At 47.9% G+C, this 27,721-nt stretch overlaps 1 protein-coding gene across 1 annotated transcript in view; it reads left to right on the top strand.

The window, feature by feature from the left end:
* Positions 1–27,721, top strand: part of LOC132209406 (dystrophin-related protein 2-like) — a 164,729-nt gene that overhangs the window by 13,652 nt on the left and 123,356 nt on the right. Inside the window, exons 2-3 of the mRNA XM_059644494.1 lie at positions 2,288–2,424; positions 22,702–22,903. The gene's annotated coding sequence lies outside the window, so the exon portion shown is untranslated. The remainder of the gene's footprint in view (positions 1–2,287; positions 2,425–22,701; positions 22,904–27,721) is intronic.

The following is a 27,721-nucleotide window of genomic DNA, read 5'->3' as shown; positions in this document are numbered from 1 at the left end:
GTCCAGGGAAGACGGACAGGTCAAGGAGGTGGGATGAGGTTAGTAGGTAGCTGGGGGTGCGGCTGGGGGTGGGAGGAAGGGATGGGTGAGAGGAAGAACCGGTTAGGGAGGCAGAGACAGGTTGGACTGGTTTTGGGATGCAGTGGGTGGGGGGGAAGAGCTGGGCTGGTTGTGTGGTGCAGTGGGGGGAGGGGATGAACTGGGCTGGTTCAGGGATGCAGTGGGGGAAGGGGAGATTTTGAAACTGGTGAAGTCCACATTGATACCATATGGCTGCAGGGTTCCCAGGTCTCACTCTCATCCGCCTAGCGGAACTCGTCCTCACACTCAACAACTTCTCTTTTGACTCCTCCCACTTCCTACAGACTAAGGGGGTGGCCATGGGCACCCGCATGGGCCCCAGCTATGCCTGCCTCTTTGTAGGTTACGTGGAACAGTCCATCTTCCGCACCTACACAGGCCCCAAACCCCACCTCTTCCTCCGGTACATTGATGACTGTATCGGCGCCGCCTCTTGCTCCCCAGAGGAGCTCGAACAGTTCATCCACTTCACCAACACCTTCCACCCCAACCTTCAGTTCACCTGGGCCATCTCCAACACATCCCTCACCTTCCTGGACCTCTCAGTCTCCATCTCAGGCAACCAGCTTGTAACTGATGTCCATTTCAAGCCCACCGACTCCCACAGCTACCTAGAATACACCTCCTCCCACCCACCCTCCTGCAAAAACTCCATCCCCTATTCCCAATTCCTCCGCCTCCGCCGCATCTGCTCCCACGATAAGACATTCCACTCCCGCACATCCCAGATGTCCAAGTTCTTTAAGGACCGCAACTTCCCCCCCACGGTGATTGAGAACGCCCTTGACCGCGTCTCCCGCATTTCCCGCGACACATCCCTCACACCCCGCCCCCGCCACAACCGCCCCAAGAGGATCCCCCTCGTTCTCACACACCACCCTACCAACCTCCGGATACAACGCATTATCCTCCGACACTTCCGCCATTTACAATCCGACCCCACCACCCAAGACATTTTTCCATCCCCACCCCTGTCTGCTTTCCGGAGAGACCACTCTCTCCGTGACTCCCTTGTTCGCTCCACACTGCCCTCCAACCCCACCACACCCGGCACCTTCCCCTGCAACCGCAGGAAATGCTACACTTGTCCCCACACCTCCTCCCTCACCCCCATCCCAGGCCCCAAGATGACATTCCACATTAAGCAGAGGTTCACCTGCACATCTGCCAATGTGGTATACTGCATCCACTGTACCCGGTGCGGCTTTCTCTACATTGGGGAAACCAAGCGGAGGCTTGGGGACCGCTTTGCAGAACACCTCCGCTCAGTTCGCAACAAACAACTGCACCTCCCAGTCGCAAACCATTTCCACTCCCCCTCCCATTCTCTTGATGACATGTCCATCATGGGCCTCCTGCACTGCCACAATGATGCCACCCGAAGGTTGCAGGAACAGCAACTCATATTCCGCCTGGGAACCCTGCAGCCATATGGTATCAATGTGGACTTCACCAGTTTCAAAATCTCCCCTTCCCCCACTGCATCCCTAAACCAGCCCAGTTCATCCCCTCCCCCCACTGCACCACACAACCAGCCCAGCTCTTCCCCCCCACCCACTGCATCCCAAAACCAGTCCAACCTGTCTCTGCCTCCCTAACCGGTTCTTCCTCTCACCCATCCCTTCCTCCCACCCCCAGCCGCACCCCCAGCTACCTACTAACCTCATCCCACCTCCTTGACCTGTCCGTCTTCCCTGGACTGACCTATCCCCTCCCTACCTCCCCACCTACACCCTCTCCACCTATCTTCTTTTCTCTCCATCTTCGGTCCGCCTCCCCCTCTCTCCCTATTTATTCCAGTTCCCTCTCCCCATCCCCCTCTCTGATGAAGGGTCTAGGCCCGAAACGTCAGCTTTTGTGCTCCTGAGATGCTGCTTGGCCTGCTGTGTTCATCCAGCCTCACATTTTATCATCATAGTTGAGTTTGGGATTGTGATCAGCATAGACTGGTTGGACCAAAGGATCTTTTTTCATGCTGTACGACTCTGTGAAACTCAAGCTTAATTGTTCGAAACTCACATTCAGACATATCTAACCTTTATCATAATCTTACAGAAAGATAGCGACTTTATCCCTCAGAATTGCAGACTCTTTAATTTTACATCCTCAAAGACATTTAGCAGCGATAGCATGGATTATAGAGTGAGTTGAGTAGATTGGTTCATTATTAATTCTTAACTGAATTTGATTTATTTTACATTTTTAGACAACATCAGGTGAAGATGTGCGTGATTTCAGCAAGGTGCTGAAAAATAAGTTCAGATCAAAGAAATACTTTGCCAAACATCCTCGCTTGGGTTATTTACCAGTACAAACAGTTCTAGAAGGCGAGAACCTTGAGACGTAAGTTTATTGATGTGCGATTTACTAATGTATCAATGCCCATTTGGGAGTTGACAAATATTGCAGCATTATTCATTCTGCAGCTTTGCAGGAGAGTGAGGTTGTCCATTTGCGCATATGTCAGAAGTACACAATACAAAAACAAGGGGGGCTTAACTGATATCATTGGTCCTCTCGCCTTCAAAACAGTGTAGTTCCTCAGAGAGTACATTTGCTGAGGACTTGTTGATACTGTCACTAACGTGCAACCTTCCTTGATATCTTTCTCTGTCCTCCAGTTCTGTCTTTAAAAACTACAATCAATTACTCTCTCCTGAAAAGAACCTTTGGCTGAACATAGAACAAAGAACAGTACAGGCCCTTCGGCCCACGATGTTGTGCCGTCCTATTATCCCATTAAGATCAAACTACCCTGCATACCGTTCATTTTACTGTCCTTCATGTGCCTATCCAAGAGTCGCTTAAAAGCCTCTAAATGTATCTGACTCCATTACCACTGCCAGCAGCGCATTCCACACACCCGCCACTCTCTGTGTAAAGAACTTAGGTCTGACATCTCCCCTGTTCCTTCCTCCAGTCACCTTAAAATTTCTCCCCCTCGTGATAGTCATTTCTGCGCTGGGAAAAAATCTCTGACTATCCACTCCAGCTATGCCTCTCATCATCTTGTATACCTCTATCAAGTCACCTCTCATTCTTCTTTGCTCCAATGAAAAAAGTCCTCGCCCCCTCAACCCTTCCTCATAAGACCTGCCGTCCATTCCATGCAGCATCCTGCTAAATCTCCTCTGCACCCTCTCTAAAGCTTCCACATCCTCCCTGTAATGAAGCGACCAGAACTGAAGGTAATATTCCAAGCGCTGCTCCATCCCCATGAACGAATGCTGGATTCCAAATCTCTTTCCTCTTGATGCTTTAAATTCATTGCTGCCTTTCATGTAATTTCATACTTGAATTCACCGGATCAACTTGCCCCTGCATTTCTGAGACGCTCACAGGGACCGGCCCCCGCAGCCCTCTCCCACTCACGGCGATTTGCCTCCGCAGCCCTCTCCCGCTGGCGGCGACCGGCCCCCGCAGCCCTGTCCCGCTCACTGCGATTTGCCCCCTGCAGCCCTGTCCTGCTCACGGGGACGGGCCCCCTGCAGCCCTATCCCGCTCAGGGGGACCGGCCCCCGCAGTACAGTCCTGCTCACGGGGACCTGCCCCCGCAGCACTGGCCCGCTCACAGCGATTTGCCCCCGCAGTCCTGACCCGCTCACGGCGATTTGCCCCCGCAGTCCTGACCCGCCCCCGCAGCCCTGTCCCCCTCAGAGGGACGGCCCCCCGCGGCCCTGTCCCGCCCACGGGCCCCGGCCCCCCGCAGCCCTGTCCCGCCCACGGGCCCCGGCCCCCCGCAGCCCTGTCCCGCCCACGGGCCCCGGCCCCCCGCAGCCCTGTCGCGCCCACGGGCCCCGGCCCCCGGGTCGGCATGGAGGAGTTGGACTGAAGGGTCTGTTTCACTGCTGTACAACTCTACAACTCTGCCTCTTTCTCTCTCTCTCCCATTTTCTCCAAACCCACCCCCTGCCCCACACACACAATCTCTGTCTCTCCATCTCTCTGTGTGTGCCTCACTCTATGTCTCTGTATCTCTCTCTCTGTCGTCTTGTCTCTGCCACTTCGCTGTGCACTTCTCTGTCTCTTTGGTCTGTGTGTGTGTGCGCCCCTCTGTCTCTCCTCTTGTCTCTGCCTCCCTCTGTGTGTGCTTCTGCCGTTCTCTCTCCCCTGTCTCTCCGTCTCTCCCTGTGACCTCTCTCTGCCCCCTCTCCCCCGCCCCCCTATCTTTCCCTGTGTCTCTCTTCCTCTCTGTCCGAGCCTCTCCACTCGCTCAGCAGGCAGCGTTCTGGGTTTCGTTCGAACAAAGTTTAAAAATCTCTGTTTAAACCCAACCAATCCACAATCAGACTGCATTTCTAATCCCCTCTCTCTCTCACACACACTCTGTCTCTTTCTCCCTCGCAGTCAATCCCCTTCCTCTCCTGTTCCTACTCACGCCTTTTTCCCCCTCTCCCTCGGCGACGAGTCCGCTGTCTGGATCCCTTTTCCCGGGAGGGGCTGAGGACCCAGGGTTTCGGCAGCGGGGATCATCGCACCACGCTCCTGGACCCCTACAACCCCCTGTTCTCCAGCGGCCTCCAGCATGACCACCGGGCTAGGAGCAGGCATCCGGGCTGCTGGAGCGCTCGCTGCTCATTGGCTCGGCCCTGCGCCGCCTTTGCCAGGAGCGGGGATCTGAGGTGGGAGAAGGCCTCTTTGCCCGGCTCCTGGGCACAGCTACCTGCCTGAACAGCTGCCTGGCACCGAGCCTGCGCTCCCCGAGTACCTGGCCGCGTTACGCGACGCCTTCCGTGGCTGAGCAGCCGACAACAATCTCCGACTGCAAGGTCACAGCGGGGTTTGGGGTGAAGGGAGGACTGGGCACATGAGCACGATCCCTGTTTCACACCCTGCGCCACTCCTATCACAAAGCGAGGGGTTGGGAATGTATGTTTTGGGGGTGAGAATACCCCTCCCCGTGTGAAGGGAAGGCTGGGGACATTGGGAGGGTGTCTATTATACAGCCCTGCGCGGGTTTCCGAAGCAGAACTGCCTACAGCTCTCCGACTACAAGGTAAAGGGAAGGAGCGGGATGGGATGGGGTAGGCGTTGGAGGATAGCCGTCCTGGAAGCGAGGGGACATGGGGAGAGTCACTATCGTACAGCCCTGTGACTGAGTGGCCTACAGCTACTGCAAAAGGGTCGTGGTGGGGGTTGGGTTCAGAGAGGGGTGTTGTCGGGAGGTTTGGGGTCACGGGCAGCGCTGCTTTCTGCAGCCGAACAGCCACTGCCACAAGATGAGATGGGAGGAGGTTGAGGAGTAAAGGGATGCCCCCTTCCCCCGCGGCTGTGGGAAGTGGGCTCTTTATCGCACCGCCCTCCGTAGCCAAATAGCACTCCGACGACCAGGTGAGAAGGCAAGAGGGGCTCCCGGGGATGAGGGAAGAACACAACCACTGTCAGTATAAGGTTAGGGGGTGAACATATCCCTTCCTGGGGCTGAGGGGAGCTCTTGATGCCCTGCGCCAAGCGAACAGCCGAGATCGACCCGCAGCTCTCCGACTACAAGGGGACCCTGTCCCAGAGGCTGGAGCATTTCTAGCCGGAGCTCGGAGAGAAAGGGTCATCGCACCCAAAATGCTACCTCAGTACTTTTTCTTCACAGATGCTGAGCATTTCCAGTAACTTGTGTTTGCATTTCTACCCGGAGGTGGGTTTGTGGAGAGTCACCATGGGACGCGAATGGGTGTGGGGTTGGGTGAGGCAGTGACAGAGACTGTCGAGAGAGAGGGAGAGAGGCAACTCCTGTGTCACGGTTTGGAAAATCTCTGGCAGTTCTTAATTTCCCTCTCAGCCGAAGGCGCTGTGTGCTTTGGTTTCCTTTCCTCTTGTACTCTCTCCCCCTGTTCATAAAGCCAGAGTGAGAGAGAGTGAATTTGTGGTGGGAGAGAGAAAAGGGACAGAAAGATGGAAATAAAGGAGCATGACAAGGGAGTGAAATTAGGGCCAGCAGAGGTGAGAGAGGGGGTGAGAATCAGAGGGAGGGAGGAAGAGCAAGAAAACACAAACAAAAGAGAATGGGAGGTAACGAGGTGTTCGTGAGCATGAACACAGCAGGACATGCAGCATCAGAGGCCAGGGAAGCTGATGTCAGGATGTCTGCTGTGTTCAACTCCTCCCCCCCCACTCCCCGCTCCTCCTCCTCCTTCCCCACCGTCCTCCTTCTCCTTCCCCTTCCCCACCGTCCTCCTTCTCCTTCCCCTTCCCGACCGTCGTCCTTCTCCTTCCCCTTCCCCACCGTCCTACTTCTCCTTCTTCCCCCGTCGTCCTCCTCCTTCCCCCCCCGCCACCGTCGTCCTCCTCCTTCCCCCCCCCCACCGTCGTCCTCCTCCTTCCCCCCCCCACCGTCGTCCTCCTCCTTCCCCCCCCCACCGTCGTCCTCCTCCTTCCCCGCCCCACCGTCGTCCTCCTCCTCCCCCCCCCCCACCGTCGTCGTCCTCCTCCTCCCCCCCTCCACCGTCGTCCTCCTCCTTCTCCCCCCCCCCCACCGTCGTCCTCCTCCTTCCCCCCCCCAACCATCGTCCTCCTCCTTCCCCCCCCCCCCCCACCCCGGTCCTCCTCCTCCTCCCCCCCCCGCCCCGGTCCTCCTCCTCCCCCCCCCCCCCGGTCCTCCTCCTCCTCCTTCCCCCCCGACCCCAGCCCTCCTCCTCCTCCTTCCCCCCCCGCCCGGCCGCCGCCCTCCTTCTCTCTCCTCCCCCGTCCTCCTTCTCCTTCCCCCACCCCCCCCACCCCGTCCTCCTGCTCCTTGCCCCGTCCATTCATCCATCCATTCCTCCCTCCCTCCCTCCCTCCCTCCAGCGATCCATTCCTCCTTCCCTCCAGTCAGCCAAAACAACAAAGCAAATTACAGCACACGAACAGGCCCTTTTGCCCTCCAACCCTGCGCCGATCAAGATCCTCTGTCTAACCTCTCACCTGTTTGCTCACGGTCTGTGTCCATTTGCTCCCTGCCCGTCCGTGTACCTGTCCAAATATATCTTAAAAGATGCTAATGTGTCTGCGTCGCCCACCTCCACTGGCAATGCGTTCCAGGTGCCCACCAACCTCCCTGTCAAGAACTTTCCATGCATATCTCCCCTAAATTTTCCTCCTCTCACTTTAAACTCATGACCCCTAGTAATTGAGTCCTCCGCTCTGGGTGGCAAAAGCTTTTTGCTGTTCACCCTGTCTATACCCTCATGATTTTGTCGACCTCAATCAGGTCCCCCCCAATCTCCATCTTTCTCATGAAAATAATCCTAATCCACTCAACCTCTCTTTGTAGCTAGCACCCTCCTTACCAGGCAACATCCTGGTGAACCTCCTCTGTACCCTGTCCAAAGCGTTCATGTCCTTTTGGTAATGGACACAGTACTGTAAATGTGGCGGAACCAAAGTCCGATACAACTGCAACATGACCTGCCAACTCTTGTACTCAATACCCCGTCCAATGCCATATGCCGCCTTGACCACCCTATTGACCTGTATTGTCACCTTCAGGGAACAATGGACCTGAACGCCCAGATCTCTCTGTTCATCAATTTTCCCCATTTACTGTATAGTTTGTCCTTGAATGTGATCTTCCAAAATGCATCACCTCGCGTTTGCCTGGATTGAACTCCATCTGCCATTTATCTTCCCAACTCTCCAGTCTATCTATGTTCTGCTGTAACCTCTGATCGTCCTCTTCACTATCGGCTTCTCCATTCCTCCCTTATAAGGTGATTAGTCAAGACTTAGGAGGCATAGAATGGGTTAGCAAAATGCAGGGGATGGGGACAATTGAATTGTGGAGCTGGTTTAAGGAACAGATATTGCGTGTTCTTGATAGGCACGTCCCTGTCAGGCAGGGAGGAAGCGATAAGCTAAGGGAACTGTGGTTAACTAAAAAAAACTTGTATCTCTAGTTAAGCAGAAGAGGGAGGCTGATGTGATGATGAGACCAGATGGTTCAGATGAGGTGATGGAGAGCTACAGATTAGCTGGGAAGGATTTAAAGAGAGAGTTAAGAAGAGCAAGGAGGGTGCATGAGCAGACATTGGCAGGGAAATAAAGGAGAACCCAAAAGCTTTCGATAGGTATGTGAGGAATAAGAGGATGTCTGGGGTAGGCATAGGGCCAGTCCAAGACAGAAGTGGGAAGTTGTGTGTGGACGCTGTGGAGATTGGAGAGGTGCTAAATGAATATTTCTCATCTGTTTTCACTGAGGGACAGGAGAATATTGTAGAGGAGGTGACTGAGTTAGAGGCACTAGAATTGAAAGGGTTAAGGTTAGTAAGGAGGAAGTGTTATCAATTCGACAAGGTGTGAAGGTAGATAAAACCCCTGGGCCTGATGGGATTTTTCCGAGGATTGCCTGGGAAGCGAGGGAGGAGGTGGTGGAGCCTTTGGCCTTGATCTTGGAGTCCTCATTGTCTACAGGTTTCGTACCAGAGGAGTGGAGGATTGCAAATGTTGTGCCCTTGTTCAAGAGGGGTAGTAGGAATGACCCAGGCAATTATAGACCTGTGAGCCTTGGGTGTGTTGGAGGAAAAATTTTGGAAAGGATTATAAGAGATAGGATTTATAATCATCTAGCAAGTAACAATGTGATTGGAGATAGACAACATGGATACGTCAAGGGCAGGTCGTGTCTCAGAAACTTCATTGAATTTTTTGAGAAGGTGACCAAACATGTGGATGAGGGTCGGGCAGTTGGCGTGGTGTACATGGACTTCAGTAAAGCCTTTGATAAGTTTCCCCGTGGTAGGCTATTGGAGAAAATACAGAGGCACAGGATTGAGGGAGATTTAGCCATTTGGATTAGAAACTGGCTTTCGGTAAGAAGGCAACGAGTGCTGGTTGATGGAGAATATTCAGCCTGGAGTCTGATTACTAGTGGTGTGTCTCAAGGATTTGTTGTGAGACCACTGCTGTTTGTCATTTGTGTAAATGACTTGGACGCAGGCATTGGTGGATGGGTTAGTAAGTTTGCATATGACACTAAAGTTGGTGGAGTGGTGGACATTGTGGAAGAATGTTGCATGTTGTAGGGAGAATTGGATAAACTGCAGAATTGTCCCTAAAGTTGGCAAATGGAGATTAACACGGATAAATGTGAGGTGATTCACTTTGGGAGGACTAATAGGAAGGCAGAACACCGAGTCAAGGGAAAGATTCTTGACAGTGTAGGTGAGCAGAGGGATCTTGGTGTCCATGTGCATAGATTCCTGAAAATTGCTACCCAGGTAGATGGTGCTGTTCAGGAGTCTGATGGTGTGTTAGGTTGCAATGGTAGAAGGATTGAGTTCCGGAGACGTGATGTCATGCTGCAACTTAGAAACACTAGTGCGGCCTCGGAATCGTTGGAACAGGTGCAGAGGAGGTTTACCAGGATGTTGCCTGGTCTGGAGCGAAGGTCTTGTGAAGAAAGGCTGAGGATCTTGGGTCTGTTCTCATTGGAGAGAAGGAGGCTAAGAGGGAATTTAATAGAGATAATATAAGATGATCAGTGGTTTAGATAGGGTGGACAGTGAGAGTCTTCTTCCGAGGATGATGACTTCAGCTTGTACAAGGGGGTGCAGCTACACATTGAGGGGTGATGGTTTTAAGACAGATGTCAGAGGCAGGTTCTTTACTAAGAGAGTGTTCAGGGCGTGGAATGCTCTGCCTGCCAATGTTGTTAACTCAGCCACATGAGGGGCATTTAAACAGCCCTTGGATAAGCATATGGTTGACGATGGGGTAGTGCAGGGGAATGGGCTTAGATTAGTTCACAGCTCGGCGCAACGTGGAGGGCCGAAGGGCCTGTTCTGCGCTGTGTTGTTATATGTTCTATTACAGTTCACAGATTACTCCACCACACATTTTAGTGTTAAGTGTGAAGAGGATAATGAACGTCTGCAGAAGGACACAGAAAGTGTAAGTGAATGGACAAGGGTCTAGCAGATGGAGTGCAATGATGGAAAATGTGAGGCTATCCATTTTGGTGGCAATTCGGGCAAAATGGAGTATTACTTAAATGGTGAAAAATTGTAGCATGCTGCTATGCAGAGGGAGCTGGGCAGCCTTGTGTATGAAGCACAAAACGTTTGCAGACGCAGCTGGTAATTGAGGCAACAAATGGAATAGTGTCCTTTATTGCTCGAGTGATGCAGTTTAAAAATCGGGAGGGGATGCTCCAGTTGTATAGGGTGCTGGTGAGGCTTGATGTAGAGTAGTTTGTACCGTTTTAGTCTCCTCACTGGAGAAAGGATGTACTGGCACTGGAGGGGGTGCAAAGGAGCTTCACAAGATTGATTCTAGAATTGAAAATGTTGCTGTATGGGGAGAGTTTGAGGAGACTACGATTGCACTCACTGAAACTTCGAAGAATGAGGGATGTTCTAATAGCAACTTATAAAATTACGAAAGAAATACACAGGAAAGGAGCACTGAAGTTGGTTCCACTGATGGGTGAAAGTACAACTCCGGGGCACAGCCTCAAAATAAGGGTGAACAGATTTAAGACTGAGTTGAGGATGAGCTTCTTCATCCAAAGGGTTGTGAATCTGTGGAATTCTCTGCCCAGTGAAACAGTTGAGGTTCCCTGGTTGAATGTTTTAAAGGCCAAGACAGATAGATCTTTGAACAGGAAAGGAATTGAGGATTTTGGTGAATGGGAGGGTAAGTGGAGCTGAGTCCGCAAAAAGATCAGTGATGACCTTATTGAATGGCGGAGCGAGCTGGAAGAGACAAATGACCTACTCCTGCTTTATTTCTTATGTCCATATGTCCTGAGATTGCCATCCTTGTCATTCCTCCTTCCCTGGAATAGGCCAGATCTGAACGCTGATCACTAGGTCTTTAAATAACTCCCACGTATCAAATGTCGACATGTACAATAAAAGCTCCTCCCAATTAATACTGCTCTGCTCCTACCTGATACTCCTTCCCCCAATTTAGTAGCTTCCCCCAAGGTCCTGATAATTCATAGCTATCTTAAAATGTAAGAAGAGGCGATCACCTCGTTTGAAGAAGCTCCTGGTTCAGTGTTTTTCCCCACGTGGGAGTCAGCTACAGGTTTTCTTGTTCCAAGATTGGGGAGGAAATGGCCGAGTGGTATTATTACTGGACTGTTAATTCAGAGACTTAGATCACATTCTGGGGACCTGTGTTCAAATCCCAGCACAGCAGGTGGTGGAATTTGAATTGAATATAAAAGAAAATCATGAATGTAGAATCTCATGATGACCATGAATCCATTGCCAAATGTCAGAAAAACCCACCTGGTTCACTGATGTCCTTTAGAAAAGGAAACTGCCATCCTTACATGGTCTGGCCTACATGTGACTGCAGACCCACAGCCCTATGATTGACTCTGAACTGACCCCTGGGCAATTAGGGATGGACAACAAACACTGCGTAGCTAGTGATGTCCTCCTCCCGTTAACAAATAAATACAATTGGATTCTACGTCTTCCGATCGAAGATCGTTTCTTGTTCTCACAGTAATTTCATCGCTGACAGTCAGTTTCCCTCCTGCCTGTCTTTTTGGAATGTCACGTCGCCCTGCACATTTACCTCCAGTGTTGATCTCCTTATAACTATGTCTTTGTAATAGCTCTCAAATCATGCCCGCCAACCTGTATGTGTGCTATTAATTTGTTGATTTTGTTCTGAATACAATGAGCATGTAAGCAAAGAGCCACTAATTTAGCTCTATAACTTTATTTCACCTCTTGACAGTATTTACAGCTGTTTTCTGTTTGTACATGCTGTCTTTTCCAATCCCACACTGAGTATTGTTATCTCAATAGTTCTTGAATGTCAGATCGTGTGTATTCCTGGGCGACTCTGCTCGTGTGGTCTATGGAGTTGTGGAGGTCACAGTTCTAGGACAGCCATTTCATAGGCCTATGCTGCAGGTTAGAAGAAAAGACAATCTCTTGCTCTGAGCTCTGCAAACCAGGGCAATGTCAAAAAGGAAACAAGGTCAAAAGAATTTCAACAAGAATCTCAAAATTAACTGCTGAATTCATATAAGCATTCCGGGGATCGCCCAACTTAGTGGCCACAACATCCCACTTTCTATTCTTCACAAACAATCCAAAGGCTGAACTATCCGTATCCCTCTTAACGGTTATGTTTTTTGAGCTAATTTCTTGTTTCTAACTTGTGTGTATTTGTGGTGCCTTCTGACTTCTTGCATTTAGCAATTGATAAACTCACTCTCTCACTAATTTAGTAAAACCTGGTTTTATAGAATCCCTGGTGTGGAAACAGGCCATTCAGTTCAACAAGTCCGCAGCAACCTTGCAAAGAGCATCCCACCCAGACCCATCCCCATTCCCTACTCTATCCCTGTCAGCCTGCATTTCCCATGGCTAATATACCTAACCTACACTTATGTGGGCACTGTGGGTAATTCAGCATTCCCAATGCACCTAACCTGCACATCTCTGGACTGGTCAAAACAATGATTCAATATGAATTAGTTATAATGCAGCTGTTAACAGCAATCCTCCGTCCCTGTGTTGGAGCGAGATTTAACATTCAAGATCCAAAATGATACACTTGAACAAGGTAGTTCAAAACAGCCAGCTCTCTGATTGAGGTTGTTGACTTGCTCGCCGAGCTGGCTTGTTTTCATTGAGACGTTTCGTCACCATGATGTGTGACATCATCAGTAAAGCCTCCAGCGAAACAATGTTACTCTACTCTGTCTGGAATTTATACTGTCCGGTCTGTTACCATGAGTACTGTCATTTCGGGTTTTGATCTGTATGGTTTTGTATGTGGGGGTCCAATTGTATCTCTTTGTTGGCTGCATTATGGGTGGAGGATCACGCCTCTCATACGAAACTGGGACAAGGTAACCATAGTAGCCCAAGCCAAGCATAGACCCGCAGAGGGATTCTCGAGGCATGGTTCTCCACCCATTCTCCAATCTCACATTCTTGGTCTCTTCAGTTTGAATATGATCACTCAACCATAGCCTTTATGACAAACAACGTAGTCTTAGTTCCCATAATCTTCAAACAGGACTGTCCCGACAGATCCACTTGTTCTCATGATTTCGTCTTCTGTTGGAGGGATTCTGAAATGTCTGCATTCTTCCTCAACTGAGTATTCCTTGCGTTTGTGGTTGACAGAGCTCTCAGCTGTGTCCAACCCATCTCCTACACTTTGGCCTCACCCCTGATGATGTGCACTGGTCCTCAAAGCCCAACCCATCAATATCCACATCTAGAAGAACATCAGCCACGATTTCCAACAAGATTCCACCACCAGGCAAATATTCCCCTCCCCTCTCTTGTCAGCCTTCCGCAGAGACCATTCCGTCAGGACACCTCAGTCCACTCTTTATCCATTCGCAACACCTCCCCATTACCCGACAGCACTTTCCATGCCACCACAGAAGGCATAATATCTGTCCATTTACTTCCTCCCGCTTCACTATCCAAGGCTTCCAGGAGAAGCAGCGATTTACCCACACTTCACTCAATCTAGTCTACTGTATTCACTGCTCACAATATGGTCTCCCTCTGCATCGGGGAGACGAAACACAGACTGACCAACCACTTGGCAGAACACCTATATTCTGTCCATAAAAATGGCCCCAGGTTTCCAATTGCCTGTCACTTGAGCACTCCATCATGATCCCTGGCCAAAATCTCTGTCTCAGGCTTGCTGCAGTGCTCCAGTGAGTGCAAGCTAGAAGGAAAAAATCTCATGTTTGCGTTGCAGAACACCTCCGCTCGGTTTGCAATAAAGAACAGCACCTCCCAGTCGCGAACCATTTTAACTCCCCCTCCCATTCCTCAGACGACCTGTCCATCGTGGGCCTCCTGCAGTGCCACAATGGTGCCACCCAAAGAGTGCAGGAACAGCAACTCATATTCCGCTTGGGAACCCTGCAGCCCAATCGTATCGATGTGAAGTTCCCAAGCTTCAAAATCTCCCCTCCCCGACTGCATCCCAAAACGAGCCCAACTCATCCCCTCCCCCCACTGCATCCCAAAACCAGCCCAGCTTGTCCCGCCTCCCTAACCTGTTCTTCCTCTCACCTATCTCCTCCTCCCACCTCAAGCCGCACTTCCATTTCCTCCTGACTAACCTCATCCCGTTTGCTTGACCTGTCCGTCCTCCCTGGACTGACCTATCCTCTCCCGACCTTCCCACCGATACTCTCCTCTCCACCTATCTTCTTTTGTCTCCATCTTCGGTCCGCTTCCCCGTCTCTCTCCCTATTTATTTAGGAGCCCTCTCCCCAACACCCTCTCTGATGAACGGTCTCGGCCCGAAACGTCAGCTTTTGTGCTCCTGAGATGCTGCTTGGCCTGCTGTGTTCATCCAGCCTCACATTTTATTATCTTATAATATGGAGGCTATTGTTTTACTGATGGTACTGAATGAAAAGCAAGTGACACCACTACTTGTTAGGGGACAGGAGATGTGCATTCGAGAAGGAGATACAGTCAAGCCTTGTTAGAGACAGCAGACACATTGAAAATGCACAGAAACTGAAATTAAAGCTTTCTTGTCAATGTGTCAAGAGGTGAGACAAATATGACGGGCTAATATTGTACCTTTGTGCTCAGTAAAATCATAGAATCATGAATCAGAGAATCCTTACAGTGTGGAAACAGGTCCGTCAGTCCAACACAACCACACTGCCCCTCAAAGCATCCCACCGAGACCCATCCACCCATAACTCACCTAACCTACACATCACTGAACACCTTGGGAAATTTAGCATGGCCAGTCCACCGACCTTGCACGTCTTTTGACTGTGGGAGGAAACTGGAGCACCCAGAGAAAACCCATGCGGACACATGAAGAATGTGCAAACTCCACACAGATAGTCAAAGGGTGGAATTGAACCCAAGTTGCTGGTGCCGTGAGGCGGCAGCGTCAAACAGAGCCCCTGTGCTCTTTATTATGCCAATTAAGCTGCAAGCATTATTTTTAAAGGAAGGAAACGTACCATCGTCACAGGATGCCAGTGCTTTCAATTTTCTATCAGCTTTGAGAACTTTATCCATGTCTGTCTTGACAAGGGCAAGGTGATGGCAATGGTGTGAACAGCAATTTGATTCACTCTAAATCAACTATAACACTAATTTCCAAAACTTTGAAAACTCAATGTCCTGTTTTTCGAAGATGTCTGCATGTTCCATGGAAAATCATGTATTTTCCACTGCCTACCAGGCTAATCATTTCTTCACTATGATCTCCGTCTCTCTCTCTCTCTCTCTCTCTCTGTGTCTTGCCCTCTTTGATTTCTGGAATTCCCGCCCTCCCTACCCTCAGCTACCTGTGCTCATATGCTCGAGGCTTCTCCAATTTTCTGATGTTCATGCTAAAGCTTTAAGATCCCCGCACTGAACGTCAGCAAATTTTTCCAGAAGCCTCAAATGACTGCTGCCCAGTGGCTCTTACATCCATTTTCATCACTATGAAGTGCTTTGAGAGGTTGGTCATGGGCCACATCAACTCCACCCTCCCACATTACCTTGATCCACTGCAATTCACCTACTGATGCAGCAGATCCATCGTCGATGTCCTCTCTTTGGCTTTACACACATCTCTGGAACGTCCAGATAACAAGGGCATCTACATCAAGCTCCTACTTATTGACCACATCTCCACCTTCAATACCCTAATGCCAAACAAACACATCTCCAAGATTTTGAGTAGGATTAATTTCTTATATTTTTATGCCAATTATATGACTGAATTAATTAAGTCGATTTAATTTTCAAACAAGTCTAGGTTTCTTTGTATTTCACCAGAGTCCAAATGTAAATTTATTCACATGCAAATTACATGAATGGCTTCAACATACAAATAAGTTCAAAGCTGATACACATTGTCATATAGGTTATGACACTCAGAAAACTTGATGTAGCAAAGACACCTAACATGTGCTGTCTCTATGATAACAAGGTGTCGAGCTGAATGAGCACAGCAGGCTGAGCAGCATCAGAGGAGTAGGAAAGCTGACGTTTTTGGTCCAGATCTTTTGTCAGGAATTGGACACAAAAGAATCTGAGATAACAGGTGTAGAGCTGGATGATGAGAGATAATGGGAACTGCAGATGCTGGAGAATTCCAAGATAATAAAATGTGAGGCTGGATGAACACAGCAGGCCAAGCAGCATCTCAGGAGCCTGAGATGCTGCTTGGCCTGCTGTGTTAATCCAGCCTCACATTTTATTATCTTAGAGCTGGATGATGCTGCTTGGCTTGTTGTGTTCATAAGACCATAAGACAGAGGAGTGGAAGTAAGGCCATTTGGCCCATCAAGTCCACTCTGGCATCTGAATCATGGCTGATGGGCATTTCAACTCCACTTCCCTGTACTCTCCCCATAGCCCTTGATTCATCCAGCTCTACACTTTGTTATCTCAGACTCCCCAGCATCGGCAGTTCCCACTACCTGTGTGGTCCTCCTCTACGTCAGGGAAACCAAGCGGAGGCTTGGTTCACACTAAACAACTGCACGTCCCAGTCGCCAACCATTTTCATGAAGGGTCTAGGCCCGAAACGTCAGCTTTTGTGCTCCTGAGATGCTGCTTGGCCTGCTGTGTTCATCCAGCCTCACATTTTATTATCTTGGAATTCTCCAGCATCTGCAGTTCCCATTATCTCTGATACTATTTTAGCCTCCATATTCTATCCAGCGGCTTCTATTAACACTCTCACACTGTTCTTTTTTACCTCCAGGTATTGACCACTCATCATTTCTTATTCCTCTCCTCATCTCATCTCTCTCACATACGCTCTCTCGATCTCTCCTCTCCCTATTCTCCCCCAACACTTCACTCAGGCACAAACAGAAGTTCACAGTCACACTATGTTGCACATGCATATCCTATCCCTCATGCACAAACATACTATCCACACACACTGACCACGGACAGACACACGCGGGCAGACACACACGGACAGACACACACACACAGAGTCACGTTCTCACTCATTCATACTCCATACTGTCATACAATCATGCATGGTCTTGCACACATTCCGTGGCACACTTGCATGCCCTGTTCGCAGGATCTTTTGCCAATGTTCATACACTCAACTACACACAGACACACACACACAAAACTCTCCCTCACACACTTGGGGTTACAAATTCACTTGCTCTCAAGCTCACTCGCTCTCACAGACACTCTCACTGCCTCATGCATTGCTGTTACACTCGCTTTTGTGCTGACTCTCGTTTACACGCTCTTGAGCACAGTCACTGGCGCACACATTCTGTCCTGCGCACACTCACACTTTCGTGCACTGTCTTTGCACTCTTGAACACAATCATATGTTCACCTCTCTCTTGCACACAGTCAATTTGATTAGAGTATTCATTGTTACATATGCCTAGGTACAGTGAAAAGTTCTGTGATGCATGCAGTATAGACAGATCATACCATACAAGGTGCATTAGTGAAATGGAACATAATGACAGCAACAGAGAAGATGCACAGAGAGCAAGATCAAAATTAGATTTAAAATTTTAAGTGTTCTATTCAGATGTCCAATAACAGTGGTGAAGAAGCTTTTCTGGGATCTGTTCACACATGAATACAAAGTTTTTGACACCTTCCCTTCAGAAAAGGGTAGAAGAGAGTGTAATTGGCGGGTGAGAAAGACCTTTGATTATTTCAGTTGCTTTCCCGAGGCAGCAGGAAGTATAGGTGGAATGAATGAGTGGAAGGCTGATTTGCATGATGCACTGTGCTGTGTTCATGACTGTGGAGTCTGTTGTTTTCTTAGGAAGAACAGTTGCCAAACCATGCTATGATATGCATCCAGATAGGATGCTTTCTCTGGTACATCAATGAAAGTTGCCCTTTATATTTGAATTGCCTTAGCCTCCTGGGAAGTAGAGACATTGGTGTGCTTTTTTGCCCATTGCGACGATCTGGGTAGACCAGATTTTTCACAGTCATTGATGTGACTCCATTATGGCATGTTAACCAGATCAACAATGTCATTAAAAATATCCTGAAGGAGGAGGACTGTAAGACGCAGCTCGATGTACACTTTGGTAAGATGAGTGATTAGGTCTTGCATCAAGTGTTCCGAGAGCTAGGCAGTGGATTAAATAGCAGAACCTCTAAAGTTGCAATCTCTGGATTATTCCTGGTGCCACATGCTGAGAAGGCAAGAAAAAGGGGAAGAAAACAGATGAATGCTTGGCTCAAGTGTTTGTGTTTGGGGAGGGATTTAGACACATGGATCTGAAGGACAATTTGTGGGGATGGTATATCCTCTGCAAGTTGGCTGGTCTGCAGCTGAAGCAGAAAGGAACCAAAATCCTTGCACAAGGGTTTGCTAATGTGGTGAGGAATTTAAGCTGTCGGCCTCCAAGCAGTGGGCAATTGAAGAGCAGGTAATTCACTGAGGGGTGAGAAAATAAGAATATAAAGATTATATTAGGGGATTTCAACTGCACAACATTAATTGAGATAACATAAAAGTTTTACTTGGGAAATAATTCTTTAAATACATTTGAGAGATTATTTAACATCACCATGTAGACGAGCTTGTAAGGGACGGTGCAATGCTGGACCTACTTCTGGGACACAAAGGCAGTGTTCAAGGTGACAGTGGCTAAGTGCTTTAGTGATAGTGACCATGACAACAGACTTTTCAACGTGGGAGAGGAGATCTGTTTAAAAAAAAATGTTTTTGGTTTGGGGTAAGGCATATTTGACTGAAACAAGGCAGGATCTGGGTGTAATATTTTGGGAAGTTAGTTGAGGGCGAATCTACAGCAGAAAAGGAACTGGGAGAGTAAAGGCCAGCTATGTTCCGTTTTGGGTGAAATTTATGATCAACAAGCCTGGAGAACCCTGGATCTTGAGGAATGTTCAGGACATGTTTATGACAAGTGCAAAGGGAGCAAATGAATGGATGACTAGTGACGTATAAAAATGAAGTGTGAAGAAACGGTGGTGGCCAAGATTGGAAAGAATATCAAGATATTCTGCAGGCATATCAAGCAGGAGAATAACCAGGGAAAGAGTAGGGCCAATTAGAAACCGGGGTGTACGAAGGGTGATGGGGCAATCTGTGTTCAGAACTGAAGAGCATCGATACAGTCGACAAGCACCTCCCATCTGTCCTCCCTTCAAGGAGGAGCATTGATGTCTATAAAGCAGGAAGATGCAGTGTGAAATTGAAATTATTGGCTGGTTTAAAAGTGAACAAATCCCCACGCCCATATGAGTTGTTTCCAAGACTGCTGTGGGAGAAGAGAAAGAAAATCTCTTCAGAGATAGTAGGAACTGCAGATGCTGGATAATCTGAAGAAACAAGGTGTAGAGCTGGATGAGTGCAGCAGGCCAAGCAGCATTAGAGGAACAGGACGGCTGATGTTTGGAGTCTGGACCCTTCTTCAGAAATGGGGCAGGGGAAGGGATTCTGAAATAAATATGGAGAGAGGGGGAGGCGGATTGAAGATGGATAGCTGAGAAGATAGTTCGAGAGGAGACAGACAGTTCGAAGCGGCGAGGATGAAACCAGTGAAGATGAGTGCTGGTGGGGGGTTAGAACATAGAACGATACAGCGCAGAACAGGCCCTTCGGGCTTTGTTGTTGCACAGACCAGTGAACTAATATAAGCCCACCCCGCTACACCAGCCCATCAGCACTCATCTGCTTACCCAAGGACTGTTTAAATGCCCCGAATGTGGCTGAGTGAACCACATTGGCCGGCAGGGCGATCCACGCCCTTACCACTCTCTGAGTAAAGAACCTGCCTCTGACATCTGTCTCAAATCTATTATCCCTGAATGTGAAGCTGTGCCCCTTTGTACAAGCTGAAGTCATCATCCTCGGAAAAAGACTCCCACTGCCCACCCGATCTAATCCACTGATCATCTTGTATGTCTCTATTAAATCCCCTCTTAACCTTCTTCTCTCCAATGAGAACAGACCCAAGTCCCTCAGCCTTTCTTCATAAGACCTTCACTCCAGACCAGGCAACATCCTGGTAAATCTCCTCTGAACCTTTTCCAATGCTTCCACATCCTTCCTGTAATGGGGCGACCTGAACTGCACGCAGTATTTCAAGTAAGGCCGCACTAGCTACATCTTTTAATATACTAGCACAGAGTACATCAGGTCCCAGATACCTATCGACCTTTAACCCCATTAGTTTCCCGAGCACCTTTTCTCTGGTGATATTTCTTGTCTGCTTTTTGCTCTTTGTTCACTAAATATTTTTGAGATGGTATTTGTGCCTTTTGCTGTGAAGACTGACATAAAGTATTTATTTGTCTCATTTGCCATTTCCTGATTCCCCATTATTATTTTTGCAGCCTCCATTCTTTAAGGGATCTGCGTTCACTTTGACCTCTTCCTTCCTTTTCATTTGTTTAAATAAGCTCTTATTGTCGGTTTCTTTTCTATTTCTCGGCTTTGAAATCTTTCCTTATTTCTGGTTTCCCACTAACCTTGGGCACTGACTGTTGAATTGGCAGAACATTGGAGAGAATGCTGAGGATATGGAAGTTTTGGTCTGGTGAATAGTACTCGACATGGTGCTGTTGCCCCCACTCCTGCTCAGGTGTCTCCCAGTTGAAATGCCAAATGGGACCCTGCCCATGCTCTTCACAGCTGCCCTGCAGCATTAAATGGCTGGAGGCAGGACATGGGGCGCCCTCTTGGATGGAAGTTCTACCTTGTAGAACTCCTGGCCACTTAGAGCCCAGAAGAGTCTGAAGTTGCTGATGGCTGGATGGCAGGTCCCGGACTAGAGGTGCGGAGTGGTCGAGGGTTGTTCGGGGTTGTTGAAACGTTGGATGAGAGTTTAAGGGCGTGAAGTGCCTTGGATCAGGCCAAGGGGCCTGTGGATGAGGATCCCCTACCAACTCAGTTTTTCGATGCTGGATTGTGCATGTAAAGCTGACTGCCTTCCTGATTGACATCATCTCCTTACGCAATAGAGGGGATCCCTTAAATTGCCATCGATTAGTCTCAGGAGGTCAAAGGATAGGCAGGCTGCTTGACAGTTCCCCAGAACTTCCACACATGTACACACAGTGCCCTCCAGATTTTATGTGTTTCTTCCCACCTTCGTATCTGTGGGATGGGGCTTTATAATGTAGCTCATGCAGTGCTAAAACAAAGAAGTTATCCTGAACCTTGAAATAGGACTGGAATGATACACCCAAATCTGGGACTAAACTTCAAGAGTAATAATTTTGGTAATATTGAGTAATAATGATGAAATTTACCCAACCTGTTTTAGGATTGTGACATTTTATCAACAAATTTAGCTAACGCTATTTTCATTGGAGTACAGGGGATTAATAAGTAGTTAATGGAGACATAAAGGATTATGATTGGTTGGGATCAGATAAACGTGGAGAGGCTGTGTTCCCATGGCTGGTGGATGATGTTACAAGGAGAAGGGAATGCATTCATGTTTTGGGGAAAAGATGTAGGGCGATGTCGAGGGGAATTTTTTTCAAGCAGTGAAGGTTCATGGGCCAGGATCTCTCTGCCTGTGAAAGGGTTAGAAGCCGAGAAAATCAACGATTTCACTCAGATGAATGCATATCTCTGGGAGCTTCATTCCTCATATTGCCATTAGATTTTATTTATGGAGGTTCTGTTGTATTTGGAGTGGTTCGATTGGCATTCCATGTTTTGACCATGTTTGCCAGATTTTGTTGGCATCATGTGAACTAAAATTGAATTGATACTTGTTTAACTACTAATTGTTTTTGGTAGACGCTGTCGAACATACCATGTGTCTGACAAAAGAGCAAAATTATAAGAGAAATCTAGTTCAAAACCGAGGTAACAGAGCGCCTTTTTAAAATGAACAAGAATGTGTGATTAACACACTTCATAGCTGCAACCTAGTGTGATTTAAATGAATGCTGATTACCAGCAGTGAAATAGGGGTTGTAAGATCCACTATTTGAAACGAGTAAAGAGCCAATTAGTTTGTACTTTGGATTTGGATGTAGTGAGAATGCACGTCGGTTGAAAGAGATGGATGTTTTAGTTTAAATTGTACTGAGTCCTGCTTCATAAATATAAAGGAGGGCTTCATAACATACAAAGCTACTGTTCCTCCACCATTGTTCTGCAGAAATTACTGAACCAAACGACAGAATATGACCAGCATCATAAGACCATAAGACATAGGAGTGGAAGTGAGGCCATTCGGCCCATCAAGTCCACTCTGCCATTTAAATCATGGCTGATGGGCATTTCAACACCACTTCCCTGCACTCTCCCCCTCGCCCTTGATTCCTTTTGGGATCAAGAATTTGTCGATCTCTGCCTGGAAGGCATCCAACGTCCTGGCCTCCACTGCAATCTGCGGCAATGAATTCACAAGCCCACCACTCTGGCTGAAGACGTGTCGTCTCATTTCAGTTTTAAATTTACCCCCTCTAATTTTAAGGCTGTGCCCACGGGTCCTAGTCTCCCCGCCTAACGGAAACAACTTCCTAGTGTCCACCCCTTCTAAACCATACATTATCACTGACGGTTCCCTAGTTAGATTTGACATCGTGCATTTGAGAAGGAAATGGCCTGTTTCCTTCATTCCAGAGTACTTTTGTGAATCATTGTATTTATTTCTAGGCCAAATACAGGAATTAATTTTATTTGATAGCTCAATAAGTTAAAACTGTAATCAAAGTTAGTTTTCTTCCTCCTTTGTAGTGGATCTGTTGGAGTTGCACACAGCGCAACGCGTCTTTGATCAACACAAATTGACACAAACCGAGCAACTTCTGAATGTGACTGAAGTAATCAACTGTTTAACGTCCATTTATGATGTTTTGGAACAAAACCACAAGGACTTGGTCAATGTGCCACTCTGTGTCGACATGTGTCTGAACTGGCTGCTGAACGTATTTGATACGTATGTATGATTTACACTTTAATGTAGTATGTTTAGATTCTCCTAAGGTGCATTTAAACTGCATCCGACGGATTGGATTTTGATATGTATATGATCCGTTCAGTGAATATGAAGATTGTCGACTGATTAAAATCAATCCTGGTATTGTTGACATAAGGTTTCAGTATGTTCTAATTTCATTTCACTTAAACAGATAAAGTAGTTGAAAGTTTTAGCGATTTTTGTTTTAAATCGTAAAATTGAAACTGATATACTTTGGAATCCATTTGGTCAGATCTGTACAGGATCATGTAGACATCTCGACACTCTGATTGTAATGCTCTTCACGGTGACAAATGTTAGTGCTGGAGAAAGACGTGTATAAAGTCCACAATATGAACATCATCCAGTTAATGTCAAGGAATAAACGGCCAGATGTAGAATAAATTTTTATGTGACCCTCAATCTCGTAGAGTCATACAGCATAGAAACACCGTGTCTATGCCTCCCAACATACACCAAGCTGCACTAATCTCATTTATCTGCACTTGTTCCACAGCCTACTTTGACCTAGCATTTTAAATGCTCATCCCAGATGCTTTTTAAATGTTGAGAATACCTGCCTCAACTACCCTCTCAGGCAGCGTGCTCCATACGTCTACCACTTTTTAGATGAAAAAGCTTTTCCTCAGACTTCCTCCAAAGCATTTAATCCTCACCGTAAACTTGTGCCATCTGGTCTTAGACACATGTGCCATGGAGAAAGGATTCTCACAATGTATTCTGCCCGTGCCTGTCATAATTTTCTTTGCCTCAATCAGATCCCAACCCCAACCTCAGCCTCCTCTGCTCCAAGGAAAACAAACCCAGCATACCAGTCTATCTCATAACTGAGACTTTTTAACCTCGCCAGTATCTTGAAGAGCATTAACTGTGCCATTGTGGTATTTTCCAGACTAATTGTCGTTCAGCTTATCTCAGTCAGATTGTTTAGTAAACTCCATTTAGGAATAATGTTATGCACTTCACTTGGAAATGTATTAGGACTGTGACAGTATATTGGGGAATCCTTGCAAGCGGAGAGAATTTTATTTTCTTTCAGTCCAGGCTGGATACAATTCTAGGACTTGGCAATGGACGTCCAGGGTTAAACTTTCGGTGTCCTCCTATCCACCCCAATCACCTTGAATTTACCATTAATATAAAATTGAGCTTTGTCTGCATGAGATGTGTTCCAATATTAAATTGTTATTGCGACTGTCAATTTTGACATTCTTCATTAGGTGCGTACCCTTCATATTGATAGCAGCTCAAGCTGCTTCAGGATGTCAAAACCAAAATGTTGCCTTTTCCAGGGAAATTGTAGATATTGAGCTGAAATTCTCGCTAGGGAGCACTGAACGACATGCACTATTTCCCAGTACCACCCTCATTAGTACTTATTCCCTTTTTCTACCTGCCAGACAGAAACTGGATGCTCCGAATTAACGACATGAAATTCTGAGTGGGTGTGTGGTGCTTCCACATTGCTCAATGCTCCTCTGCACCTCCAACTTGGGCACTAGTCCGCAGCATCTGCAGCCACACCCATCAGGATCACCCCATGTCCACAGTTTTGACATGTGACATGTTCCAGCCTCAGCACATCATGGCACATCACAGATCTGCTTTCAGTACTCTTCTGTACTTCATTGCTGCATTCTGGATTGCAGCAGCCCCCCTCATTGCAGTGCTACTGCCAGGGCACTTTTGGATGCAGGGACAGGCACCCATTCGTGTATTGGGCCACGTTACACATCAGGACACCTTGCTTGAGCTCTCAACTCTCATTGTGTCCCTGCATGAATGCTAACAGCTCCTCTGCCTTGTCTTCATTTGCCTTGTCTTCTTAAGGTTTGCCCCTCCGCCACATCTAACAGACTCATAACGCTACTATGTTGATTAACTTTTTAGCATCGAGACCAAGCCAGACAGCTTGTCATGCTTGTCAGCAGTCATCAATCAAAGGAGTGGGTGTGTTGCCGTTCAGCACCGTGATATGTTGATCTCACACCTGCAGTCTGTGCCAGCTGCAGAAGCACAGAAGGCATTGCATTGTCTCCAACCACATGGTCATGCTTCAGGTTCCGAGGGGAATGGTCTCCAGTCAAGCGAGGCACTTTCAGGCAGCAGATCTAGGTAACTCCAGGGCATTGTCTGATATCACTCGAGGGGCTTGGATGCAATCAGTTGGCTGCTCAGAATGACCATGGTCAGGACACTGTCGTCATAGGTTGTGAGAAGTCAAACATTAGACACCTCACTACCTGTGTTAGCTCTTTCTGCCCTACTGTGGGCTGTTTTTCCTGGAATGAAACAAAGGGAGGAATTGAGTGAGATGAAATGAGCTGGTGCATTTGTTAGTGCTCATGTATGTTTGGGAAGGGAGGTGAGGTCTCCTGGGTGAGAGCAAGAGGCACAGAGAACATACAGGAATAATAGCCTTGGGGCCTCAAGTAGACGAGAGCAAGCGAAGACAGACATTGAATGCTTTGGTGAGAATGGTATTACATGAGCTGTGCTGAAGGGTGGTGCAGAATTAGAGAGAGTGTGAATGTGAGGTAGCACAGACCAATGAGGATCCTCTTCCATTGGAGCAGAGGTCACTGATCCTGCAGCACTGCTGTATGGTTCTTTTGGTGGTTGAGACTGCATTGACACTGGACAGCCTCAGATGAGTCTGGCTGAATATTGTGTTGTGGCCTCCTGTGCTTGTGCTTGGGAAAGAGGACAGTCCTCCACTGCACCAATCCATCCACCAGGACCTCCAGGTCCCTAACTGTAAATAAGGTGCTAATTTCCCCTTTCCTGCCCTGTCTGGGACAATTGCTATGAACTGTACAAGGCAGTTCTGGATTCTGGGTATTTTACTGGTTCACAATAGCCTTTAAACATGGCACTAGTGCCAGTAATACCGGGATGTTTCAGTGGTGGCAAACACGTGCAGTTACGATGAGTGTAGAATGAACTAGCGTCGGCTGAGGGAGGCACTATAGGAGCATTAGAACATAGAACATAGAACAGTACAGCACAGAACAGGCCCTTCAGCCCACAATGTTGTGCCGACCATTGATCCTCATGGATGCACCCTCAAATTTCTGTGACCATATGCATGTCCAGCAGTCTCTTAAATGACCCCAATGACCTTGCTTCCACAACTGCTGCTGGCAACGCATTCCATGCTCTCACAACTCTCTGCGTAAAGAACCTGCCTCTGACATCCCCTCTATACTTTCCACCAACCAGCTTAAAACTATGACCCCTCGTGCTAGCCATTTCTGCCCTGGGAAATAGTCTCTGGCTATCGACTCTATCTATGCCTCTCATTATCTTGTATACCTCAATTAGGTCCCCTCTCCTCCTCCTTTTCTCCAATGAAAAGAGACCGAGCTCAGTCAACCTCTCTTCATAAGATAAGCCCTCCAGTCCAGGCAGCATCCTGGTAAACCTCCTCTGAACCCTCTCCAAAGCATCCACATCTTTCCTATAATAGGGCGCCCAGAACTGGACGCAGTATTCCAAGTGCGGTCTAACCAAAGTTTTATAGAGCTGCAACAAGATCTCACGACTCTTAAACTCAATCCCCCTGTTAATGAAAGCCAAAACACCATATGCTTTCTTAACAACCCTGTCCACTTGGGTGGCCATTTTAAGGGATCTATGTATCTGCACACCAAGATCCCTCTGTTCCTCCACGCTGCCAAGAATCCTATCCTTAATCCTGTACTCAGTTTTCAAATTCGACCTTCCAAAATGCATCACCTCGCATTTATCCAGGTTGAACTCCATCTGCCACCTCTCAGCCCATCTCTGCATCCTGTCAATGTCCCGCTGCAGCCTACAACAGCCCTCTACACTGTCAACGACACCTCCGACCTTTGTGTCGTCTGCAAACTTGCTGACCCATCCTTCAATTCCCTCGTCCAAGTCATTAATAAAAATTACAAACAGTAGAGGCCCAAGGACAGAGCCCTGTGGAACCCCACTCACCACTGACTTCCAGGCAGAATATTTTCCTTCTACTACCACTCGCTGTCTTCTGTTGGCCAGCCAATTCTGTATCCAAGCAGCTAAGTTCCCCTGTATCCCATTCCTCCTGACCTTCTGAATGAGCCTTCCATGGGGAACCTTATCAAATGCCTTACTGAAGTCCATATACACCACATCCACAGCTTGACCCTCATCAACCTTACTAGTCACATCCTCAAAAAACTCGATAAGGTTTGTAAGGCATGACCTACCCCTCACAAAGCCGTGTTGACTGTATTTGATCAAGCCATGCTCTTCCAGATGGTCATAAATCTTATCCCTCAGAATCCTTTCTAACACCTTGCAGACGACAGACGTGAGACTTACCGGTCTATAATTGCCGGGGATTTCCCTATTTCCTTTCTTGAAGAGAGGAATTACATTTGCCTCTCTCCAGTCCTCAGGTACGACTCCAGTGGAGAGCGAGGATGCAAAGATCTTCGCAAGTGGCGAAGCAATTGCATTTCTCGCTTCCCAAAGCAGCCGAGGACAAATCTGATCCGGGCCTGGCGACTTGTCAATCTTAATGTTTGACAAAATTTTCAGTACATCAGCTTCCTCTATCTCTGTCCATTCCAGCATGCACACCTGCTCTTCAAAGGTTTCATTCACTACACAGGTCGTTTCTTTCGTAAAGACAGAAGCAAAAAACTCATTTAGGGCTTCCCCTACCTCCTCAGGCTCCACACACAAGTTCCCTATGCTATCCCTGATCGGCCCTACTCTTTCTTTGACCATTCTCTTATTCCTCACGTAAGTGTAAAATGCCTT

This window comes from Stegostoma tigrinum, unplaced genomic scaffold (genome assembly GCF_030684315.1).
Source record: "Stegostoma tigrinum isolate sSteTig4 unplaced genomic scaffold, sSteTig4.hap1 scaffold_91, whole genome shotgun sequence".
Taxonomy (NCBI): domain Eukaryota; kingdom Metazoa; phylum Chordata; class Chondrichthyes; order Orectolobiformes; family Stegostomatidae; genus Stegostoma; species Stegostoma tigrinum.
This window is presented reverse-complemented; position numbering and strand designations above follow the sequence as displayed.